Below are 11273 nucleotides of genomic sequence, written 5' to 3' on the forward strand. Positions count from 1 at the left end.
TTTTTCCTACAAAGTGAAGATCAAATCAAAGTTTTACAGCCACCTGTGAAGGATCAAACTCCCAAGTCACCAGAGAGAGAGAAACTCCTTTTCTGACAAGGGACCAGTCGAGTTTACCAGGCAGACCGCCTGACGTCCAAGTTGCATGGAGAGCTGTCTGGAGAACGAACTCCAGAGATGGTCTTCCACCGCTGACCTCACCCTCCTGGTACCCACACGGCAGAACAACAAGGGTAAAAGGTGAACACTTTGTCTTGGTGAAACATAGGTGCTCAGACGTGTATTTGATTTTTATCTTTGTAGGAGAGTTGGTAAACTGAACGTTTTTCTCGACCTTAATTTAGCTAGGAGCCCCTAGTTAAAACAACCACAGCTAAACAGCTTACCTCACCTCACTCAGAACCTCAAACTCACTTCTCAGTGTTTATTTTTGTTTACACATTGTTTGTTTTCGTTTGTCTGTCTGTTCATTCACTTGTGATAACAAACTCTCTCAGTTTACCTGGTTCAAACATGTCATCATTCATTCATTACTTGCAATAGTTGTAAATACGTTTAATCTGTAAATAAATGGCCCGTGGAGAACGTGCCAACATAAGCTAATCTCATTTTTGTGTCTTGATGAAAGATATTCTGGTTCTGATAAGACAAGGACTCATAGATCAATTTGGGTAAGTTTATTTTGAGACTGATTATAATAGAGTTACAGTTTTTCATTTCTTTCCTGGGTCAATATCTGATCGAATTAAAAATGTGGTGCTCCGAGGAATAATATATTTAAATATAATATGTTTAAATATATTCACAAATTATCTATTTCAGAATTCTAGCGTTTAAAACCCCTACAATTTTCAGACAACTTCAGCCTCAGATATTTGACTGCAGTTCATTTGAACACTATTTCTAAACTGTCGATTAAGGGTTATCCATCGGACTTACATCTGACATTGCTGCAGGAAGCTGCACAGGAAGTGTTAAAACTAGATGCCGCTGATGTTTGTGTTGTTTTAAATAACCACAAAATTCTGTGTAAATACCTGCATAAGCTGTACTACAGGTTCAGCTGTCCGTGTGTAACGGCTGCCATTAACATCAGAGCAGAGATGGCTGTTTAAAGTGGTGCCACTTTATATTGGGATATTATGTATTTTGCAGGCACATAGTTCAATTCTATACCACAATGAAATAACTCAGTTGTTATGAAAATGCTGCATATATAAAAAATATATTTGACTTTTTGTGATGGACTTGCCGGGGTGTATCACAGCCCTCACACTGTGACAACTGGATATGGGCACTAATTGACCCCTGTGACTCTACAAAGGAAGAAGCGAGTATGGATAGGTGGATGGGTGGATATTTGACTTTGCATCATAGCCTTAACTCCTAAAAATTGGCCTCCATCTCTTTAAGGACCTCCTACTCTTTCAGACACACATATTTCAGCACATCTTTGATGTGTTGAGGGGTGTTCTGTGAGGTGGGAGCTCAGCTGCAGACTGAGCTCCAGGGAGGAGCTTTGTGTAAATAGGCGGAGCTCTGTACCAACAATCGTTCAGGCAGCTCCACATGACTACCACAGGAGATTCAAGGATTTCTCACACATGCATGAATGAGTCAAAGTGACACTGTATGAAGAAACTAAAAGCTGTCAAATATTTTCAAGTCTTTTCAAATCATTGGCTTTTTTTCAGTTCTTGTCTCAAAAGTGTGCTCCGTTCGTTCTGTAGAAAAGAAAATGAGTATTCACGTGGATAAAAGTGATTAAAAAAAAAAGGACAAATACTACCAAACACTATCAAGGAAACTAATGTCAAATACGTTTAGGCAATTTCAAATCTGAACCCACTTCTTCAGATCTTTTCACAAAAGTTTGCTTTTATTCGCTTTGTATCACACAAAAAGAATAATGTGGAAAACAGTGATTTTTGTAAATCCTACAAATAGTTACAAAATGTAGGAAGATTTACAAAGATTTTTAAGTCTTTTCAAATCAGAGGATGTTTTTTTGTCTTGCTCTTGTCTCAAAAGTGTGCTCTGTTCGCTCTAAAAAACGGAATGAGTGTTCATGTGGTTAAAAGTCATTGTTTTCACAAAACCGAAAAATACTACCAAACACTATCAAGGAAATTAATAGTTGTCAAATATTTTTAGGCAATTTCAAATCTGAACCCACTTCTCCAGTACTTTTCAGAAAAATGTGCTTTCATTCGCTGTGTGTCATACAAAATGAATCAAGTGGAAAATAGTGTTTTTCAAAATTCAAAATGTTTCAAAAATCAGAGGCATTTTTTCATTTCTTGTCTCAAAAGTGGTCTCCGTTCGTTCTGTAGAACACTAAAAGAGTATTTTTGTGATTTAAAAAAACCCCGACAAATACTACAAAACACTATCAAGGAAACTAATGTCAAATATTTTTAGGCAATTTCAAATCTGAACCCACTTCTTTAGTTCTTTTCACAAAAGTGTGATTTTATTCGTTTTGTATCACACAAAATGAGTTAAGAGGAAAATAGTGATTCTTGTAAATCCTACAAATAGTTACAAAATGTAGGAAGATTTACAAAGATTTTTAAGTCTTTTAAATCAGAGGATGTTTTTTTAGTTCTTGTCTCAAAAGTGGTCTCCGTTCACTCTAAAAAACACTGAATGAGTATTCATGTGGTTAAAAGTCATTGTTTTCACAAAACTGACAAATATTACCAAACACTATCAAGGAAACTAATAGTTTTCAAATATTTTAGACTGTTTTAAATCTGAACCAACTTCTTCAGTTCTTCCCACAAAAGTGTGCTTCTGAGGCTTTTTTTCAGTTCTTGTCTCAAAAGTGGTATCCGTTTGTTCTGTAGAAAACGAAATGAGTATTCAAGTGGATAAAAGTGATTTTTAAAAGAAATCCTGACAAATACCACCAAACACTAAGAAACTAAAAGTTGTCAAATATTTTTAGGCAGATTCAAGTCTGAAACCTTATTTTCAGTTCTTTTCACAAAAGTTTGCTTTTATTCGCTTTGTATCACACAAAATGAGTTATGGGGAAAAAAAGTGATTTTTTTTTGTCAATCCTACAAATAGTCACGATGATGTAGGAAGATTTACAAAGATTTTTAAGTCTTTTCAAATCAGAGGATGTTTTTTTGTTCTTGTCTCAAAAGTGGTCTCCGTTCGTTCTGTAGAAAACAAAATGAGTATTCATGTGGATAAAAGTTATTTAAAAAAAACCCCGACAAATACTACCCAAACACTTTAAAGAAAACTAATAGTTGTCAAATATTTTTAGGCAATTTCAAATCTGAACCCACTTCTTTCTTTTCACAAAAAGTGTGCTTTCATTCGCTGCGTGTCACACAAAATGAGTTATGTGGAAAATAGTGTTTTTTTGTAAATCATAAAAACTAGTTACAAAAAGTATGAAGATTAACAAAGATTTTTAAGTCTTTTCAAGTCAGAGGATGTGTTTTAGTTCTTGTCTCAAAAGTGTGCTCCGTTCGCTCTAAAAAACACGGAATAAGTATTCATGTGGATAAAAGTGATTGTTTTCACAAAACCGACGAATACAACCAAACACTATCAAAGAAACTAATAGTTTTCAAATATTTTTAGGCTGTTTTAAATCAGAACCCACTTCTTCAGTTCTTTCCACAAAAGTTTGCTTTTATTCGCTGTGTATCACACAAAATGAGTTATGTGGAAAAAGGGTATTTTTTTTTAAATCCTACAAAAAGTATGTAGAAACAAAGTTCTCAAAGATTTTGAAGTCTTTTCCAATCAGAGGCTTTTTTCAGTTCTTGTCTCAAAAGTGGTCTCCGTTCGTTCTGTAGAACAAGAAATGAGTTTCCTTGTGGATATAAGGGATCTGTTCAAATATCCTTCAAATACTGCTAACAACTATCAAGGAAACTAAAAGCTGTCAAATATTTTTAAGTCTTAAAATCAGAGGCATTTTTTCATTTCTTGTCTCAAAAGTGGTCTCCGTTCGTTCTGTAGAACACAAAATGAGTATTCAGGTGGATAAAAGTGATTTTTAAAAGAAATCCTGACAAACACTACCAAACACTATCAAAGAGTTGTCAAATATTTTTATGCAGATTCAAGTCTGAACCCACTTCTTCAGTTCTTTTCAGAAAAATGTTCTTTCATTCGCTGTGTGTCCCACAAAATGAGTCAAGTGGAAAATAGCGGGTTTTTTTGTAAATCCTACAAAAAAGTATGTAGAAACTTAAAGTTCTCAAAGATTTTGAAGTATTTTCCAATTAGAGGCTGTTTTTTAGTTCCTGTCTCAACAGTGGTCTCCGTTCGTTCTGTAGAACAAGAAATGAATATTTTTGTGATTTAAAAAAAAAAACCCAACAAATACTACAAAACCACGATCAAGGAAATATTTGACTAATGTCAAATATTTTTAGGCAATTTCAAATCTGAACCCACTTTCATCAGTTCTTTCCACAAAAGTGTGCTTCTGAGGCTTTTTATCAGTTCTTGTTTCAAAAGTGGTATCCGTTCGTTCTGTAGAAAAGAAAATGAGTATTCAGGTGGATAAAAGTGATTTTAAACTAAAAGTTGTCAAATATTTTTAAGTCTTTTAAAATCAGAGGCTTTTTTTCATTTCTTGTCTCAAAAGTGGTCCCGTTCGTTCTGTAGAACACAAAATGAGTATTCAGGTGGATAAAAGGGATTTTTAAAAGAAATCCTGACAAACACTACCAAACACTATCAAAGAGTTGTCAAATATTTTTAGGCAGATTCAAGTCTGAACCCACTTCTTCAGTTCTTTTCAAAAAAGTCTGCTTATATTCGCTTTGTATCACACAAAATTAGTTATGTGGAAAATAGTGATTTTTGTAAATCCTACAGTCACGATAATGTAGGAAGATTTACAAAGATTTTTAAGTCTTTTCAAATCAGAGGATGTTTTTTTGTTCTTGTCTCAAAAGTGGTCTCCGTTCGTTCTGTAGAAAACAAAATGAGTATTCATGTGGATAAAAGTGATTAAAACCCCCCACCCCCCGACAAATACTACCCAAAAACTTTCAAGGAAACTAATAGTTGTCAAACATTTTTAGGCAATTTCAAATCTGACCCACTTCTCCAGTTCTTTTCAGAAAAATGTTCTTTCATTCGCTGTGTGTCCCACAAAATGAGTCAAGTGGAAAATAGTGTTTTTTTGTAAATCCTACAAAAAGTATGTAGAAACTTAAAGTTCTCAAAGATTTTGAAGTCTTTTCCAATCAGAGGCATTTTTTCAGTTCTTGTCTCAACAGTGGTCTCCGTTCGTTCTGTAGAACACAATGAATATTTTTGTGATTAAAAAAAAACCCGACAAATACTACAAAACCACGATCAAGGAAATATTTGACTAATGTCAAATATTTTTAGGCAATTTCAAATCTGAACCCACTTCTTCAGTTCTTTTCACAAAAGTCTGCTTTTATTCGCCGTGTATCACACAAAATGAGTTATGTGGAAAATAGTGATTTTTGTAAATCCTACAAATAGTCACGATAATGTTGGAAGATTTACAAAGATTTTTAAGTCTTTTTAAATCAGAGAATGTTCTTGTCTCAAAAGTGGTCTCCGTTCGTTCTGTAGAACAAGAAATGAGTTTCCTTGAGGAGAAAAGGGATCTGTTCAAATATCCTTCAAATACTAATAACAACTATCAAGGAAACTAAAAGCTGTCAAATATTTTTAAGTCTTTTAAAATCAGAGGCATTTTTTCATTTCTTGTTTGAAAAGTGGTCCCGTTCGTTCTGTAGAACACAAAATGAGTATTCAGGTGGATAAAAGTGATTTTTAAAAGAAATCCTGACAAACACTACCAAACACTATCAAAGAATTGTCAAATATTTTTAGGCAGATTCAAGTCTGAACCCACTTCTCCAGTTCTTTTCAGAAAAATGTTCTTTCATTCGCTGTGTGTCCCACAAAATGAGTCAAGGGGAAAATAGTGTTTTTTTGTAAATCCTACAAAAAGCATGTAGAAACTTAAAGTTCTCAAAGATTTTGAAGTCTTTTCCAATCAGAGGCATTTTTTCATTTCTTGTCTCAAAAGTGGTCTCCGTTCGTTCTGTAGAACACAAAATGAGTATTCAGGTGGATAAAAGGGATTTTTAAAAGAAATCCTGACAAATACTACCAAACACTATCAAAGAGTTGTCAAATATTTTTAGGCAGATTCAAGTCTGAACCCACTTCTTCAGTTCTTTTCACAAAAGTCTGCTTTTATNACTACCAAACACTATCAAAGAGTTGTCAAATATTTTTAGGCAGATTCAAGTCTGAACCCACTTCTTCAGTTCTTTTCACAAAAGTCTGCTTTTATTCGCTTTGTATCACACAAAATTAGTTATGTGGAAAATAGTGATTTTTGTAAATCCTACAAATAGTCACTGTCGTGGACTAATTATTTCTGTCACCTTGACACTGTCCACTGTAATATCTTGTAATATCTTATGACTTTCTTTAATCGGTGGCTCCAGACGTCAGAGGCTATAACATCGAGATGGCCTCTTTCCACGTACCGACATGGTCACCTTGGGGTTTAGAGCTTGTCATTGGCTGTTAGTGACATGAGGCAGGTTGTGATTGGTTGTTCATTGTCACATGATGTTAGCTGAAGGTATAACATTGCTTTTCCACCCTCAGACGGGGGGCCACATTCAACAGACTTCCTGATTGTTTTCTGTTTCTTGTCTGCCCATTAATAAATAATTTTACGACCATACTCGCAAGACTTTTTAGTCTTTTTAACATCCTTTTCAAGGTGTTTTCTGCCCATCTTGCCGTGACAGTTTTTTGGCGTTGTCATTAAGGCAGTTTCTAGGTTCAGGAACCACTCGCCGTGGCCGAATCGTCGGCTGGGCCGTGAGTGGAAGACAAAGTTTTTCTTTTCCTCCGTTGCAAAGAGTCCACGCTGGTCTTCAACCGCTGTGTGTATCGCTCTCGAGACCGGAGCTGAAGAAAGWACCTGTCTGGACGAAAACACGGGTGAGCTAAATATTTTTAGGCTGTCGGAAATAAATAAATAAATAAATAAGCGAAAGTGCTACAGCTAATTTTTTTTGGGCTTGGCACACTCTAAAAATCTATTTGTTAGGTGCTGCTCTGTTGTGCTATCAGTGGCTGACTGATTTCTTAACTGAGGTAGGTTCGGGAGCGTTATATTTTCCGGACCGAGTTTTTAAAACAGGGAGGTTTTGACTCTACTGTTTTGAGCTAGCCAGGAGAGAATTTGTTTGAACCTGGTGAGAGTAGGCAGCTAGCCAGGGCTAAACTGCTGAGGGAAAATTGGTTTTTCCATTTTGCTGTTTCAGGAAAACAGGGTAGGCTAAGAAATTCAGATAAAAAAGGCGGCCGCCAAATTTCCATTTTGAGGAAGTTTATACGTAGTGCATTGAGAGGCACGAGTTGACAGTGATGGACAAAGTGCGTCCACCACTCAGCCCTCGGTAGCATCGGACAGGCCTTGTGCAAAAGCGATGGTTAAATTGTATGGCGAAGAGGCCACGTCTTTTCTGCGTGTGTGGTCTGACCAGTTTGGATTTCCGGAGGGGGGGACTTTTAGCCCCAGGCAGCTGACCCACCTCCGGGACCAGATAGTGCAACATGAATCAAAACTTAAATCAAGAAAAACGATAAAGGTTTCTGATTTGAATGAAATAGAACATCATAAAAAATGTTTATTAACGTGGGAGGAAGAGGCTTACAGGAGGGAAAGAAAAGCTTTGAGCTCAGAAATGTGTATGTATAAAAATAGCCCTCCTCCCTATACAAATGAAAAGGAAAAAAAGCCTACTGATATGGATGAAAAAAATGATTTAAAAGCTGTTGATAAAAATACTAAACGTGTGTTTCCTTCCAATTTTCCCTCTCTGCATGGGCTGAGAGAACAATATGAGGACACTCTGAGCCCTGGACGTAGACCCCCACCGCCGACAGCATCCTGCTCTGAATCTGATGACGAGGAGGAAGAGGTGCCGGACACGGAATCTGATGATGACACAGCTGCTGATATCGGGCCTCAGACACCATCTCCTGTGAGCACCGACCCAGCGAAGCAAGTACAGCCACAGCCACAGCCGAGAAAGGTGACAAAAGCAGCTGCTACAAAGATGGAACTCAGAAAAAGACAGGAAAAGCACGGCGCAGCAAAAGCCTTCTGCCCCTCCACCCCTCGCTCAAAGACAGGGTACCACAGCTCTGATGCTGTGGCACTGAAGACTGCAAAGAAACTGGCTGAGCTGCAGGAGGGAAAAGAGGCTCTGGAAGCACAGCTAGCAGCATAAACTCAGAAGACCAGCGAACTGACCCTCCCCATGCTAGAGGTCGCAGGACATGCAGGTCCAGCACTGGTGTTCTGCCCCTGGACAAATGAGGACATGAAGGCGTACATGCAGTAGCTACCGAACGTTGTGGAAGGTGGTGAAAAGTTCTGCGCTGCCATTAAAAGTTTCTGCATGCAACCCACTTTCCCTGAATTGAAAAGGCTGCTGCTCTTTCACATGGGCCGAATCAACTTTGACAAGGTTAACCCTGGTGCCTGTGGGTGGGGTCAGAGGGACCCCGTTTGGGTTTTATAGGTGGGGTATCTGGGACCCCGCCTATACGATTGTTGTTTTTAACCTGGGCGGGGTCAGAGGGACCCCGTTTGGGTTTAATGGGTCCCTGGGACCTCGCCCGGTACGATTGTTGTTTTTCCACACACACACACACACACACACACACACGCACACACACACAGCTGTTTGTGAAATAATCTTTATTTCGTTCATTTGCATACATTACACTTGAAACCAAAAAAAAAAAAAACAACAACTCAAAAGCGGGCTCATCATGTCTGTTGTCTAGACTTCATGAATACACTCAGATGATCGAACAACCGAGTCAACTCCCTCATGGCGTTGATCGGACCGCGGCTCTCCATCTGAGAAAGAGAGAGAGAGAAAAGAGATGAGTCGATTATCACACGCACACACACACGCACGCGCACGCACACACACACCTGTGCATATCTGGCCCTGAGTTTGCTCGCGCTGAACCGTTGTTTGCAACCCAGGTAGTGTTTCTGCAGGGGGAAAAAAGCACGCATTATTCGAAGGAAGAGAAGAGCATCAAAAACAAACAAACAAACAAACAAACAAACAACAACTCACACATGTGGTCAGCGCGCGTCTGAACTGATGTAGGATTTCCCAGATGGCTTCTGCGTGTCTCTTTTTGTGCGCGTCTTCGATGGCCGGCACGGTCTTGGGCATAACCGTGAGCGTGTAGAAATCCAAGATCCCAACCAGCGTCTGACACGCAAACGGACTCGACGCATCGAACTCAGAGTTCAGCATCAGCGACCGCGGACTGTGAGAGTTGAGTTCGTCGTTGTCATCGCCGTCACGGTAGTAGATGGCGTCGACGTGAGCGTGGTAGGTCCGCATCATGTACAACAGCCTCGGCGTGAATCTGGTCGTAAACATCCGACAATCTCCCTCGGTCTGGATACGATCAAACAGGAGAAATATCATCATCATCCGCACTACTAGTTCACGACTTTCGTACGTTTTTTTTTCGACGCCAAGGCGCTCTTTTTATATTTGCGACTCGAGCGGTCGGTCGGTCGGCACACGAGAACACGCGTCCGACCTCGTAGTCATTTGAGGTCAACCGTTTTTTTTCGCGCAGTTGACCTCATCCCACTTGGCTTGCTGGGTGTTTGAAAACGGCTGAACAACGCCCCCGATGGGTTATTCTGCGCTTGCCAACCCAGACAATACCAAAAGAGAGAGAGAGAGAGACAAAGAGAGAGAGAGAGAGAGAGAGAAATCAGACCATGGTTGTGGTTTTTTATTTATAAATAATAATAATAATATCCCTCGCGGCAGGCAGGTGCGGTTTCCGACAGTACATGCCGTGCAAACCCGCGCGCTACGGACTCAAGCTGTGGGTGGCATGCGACGCGAGCTCGAGTTACGCGTGGCGCGTGCAAGCGTACACGGGCAAACGCGACGACGGCACGGTCGAACGGAACCTGTCGGAGCGCGTGGTCATGGACCTGACCGAGGGTCTGAGCGCGGGCACCCTCGTGACCACCGACAACTTTTTCACCTCGCCGTGGCTGGCCGAGAGGCTGGCCCGCGAACGCGGCGTGTACCTGCTGGGCACGATGTGAGCCAACCGTGCGCCGCAAGACCTGCCGTGAGCGCTGTTGGAGGACGCCGCGTGCACGACACGCTTCGCGTTCAAGCGCGACGTCTGCGTCGTGTCGTACGCGCCCAAGCGACGAGGTAATAACGCCAAAAAGAAGAACGTACTACTGCTGACGAGCGCGCCCGAGCTGATGAGGAGGTCGCAAGACGACGACAAGCCGCTCGCGCTGCAGCGCTACAACGCGACCAAGGGCGGCGTCGACAACCTCGACAAGGTCACGGCCGCGTACAGCGTGCGCAGGAGAACGCTCCGGTGGCCCATGGCGCTCTTCCACAACATCCTCGACGTGTCCGCGTACAAAGCTTTCGTGGTGTGGCGCCCCCCCTTGTCCTCTTCGTCGGAGAAGAGCATACCCACGCCGGGCGTCGACACCGTCAGCAGCATGACTCGCCCGCACACGGGGCAGTAGTCCTGCAGTCGCACGGTCGCGGGCAGCGCAAACTCCTTTCTTTTGCGCTCCTCGTCCTCCGCTCTTAGGACCCGCCGTCGGCGGTATATCCGACCGTGTTCCGAGCACGTTCAAGCGCTCGAGTCTTGTGTAAACCGTCTGCGCACCCCTTCCGATGATGATGATGATCCTCCGGCCGCTGCAGATTCTCGCGTTCGTTTTCGAGTCATAATGTAGTTGCGGACGCTCTCCGATAAGCCGCTGCGGTTCATCGTGCCTTTCTCTCTCTCTCGTGCCATGTGTCTATTATTTTTTTTGGTAGTGGCGGCGCGCGTAAGTATGTCATAGTCCGTTCGGCGTGCACGAATGGCACAAGTTTCGTTTGCACGGATCTTCTCGTGCACAGCCTTCGATCGTGACCATCGCGTAGCTCTGGCAACCCACGCAGAAAAACTCGTGGATCCCGGGATAGACCAGACTCTTCTCTCGCTCTCGACGTTCTCTGGCCCGCGCTATTTGATCCGGTTTGATGGGCGTCGCGTGTTTCCTCTGCTGCGGAGCGTCCATTCTGCTTACTGCTGAAACCGGGTACGATTCGAACCGTATTTATATGTATGTCTCTCGTCGGTCGGTAAAATTTTGCTAAACACACACACACACACACACACACACACACACACACACACAC

This window comes from Austrofundulus limnaeus, unplaced genomic scaffold (assembly GCF_001266775.1).
Source record: "Austrofundulus limnaeus strain Quisiro unplaced genomic scaffold, Austrofundulus_limnaeus-1.0 Scaffold637, whole genome shotgun sequence".
NCBI lineage: Eukaryota > Metazoa > Chordata > Actinopteri > Cyprinodontiformes > Rivulidae > Austrofundulus > Austrofundulus limnaeus.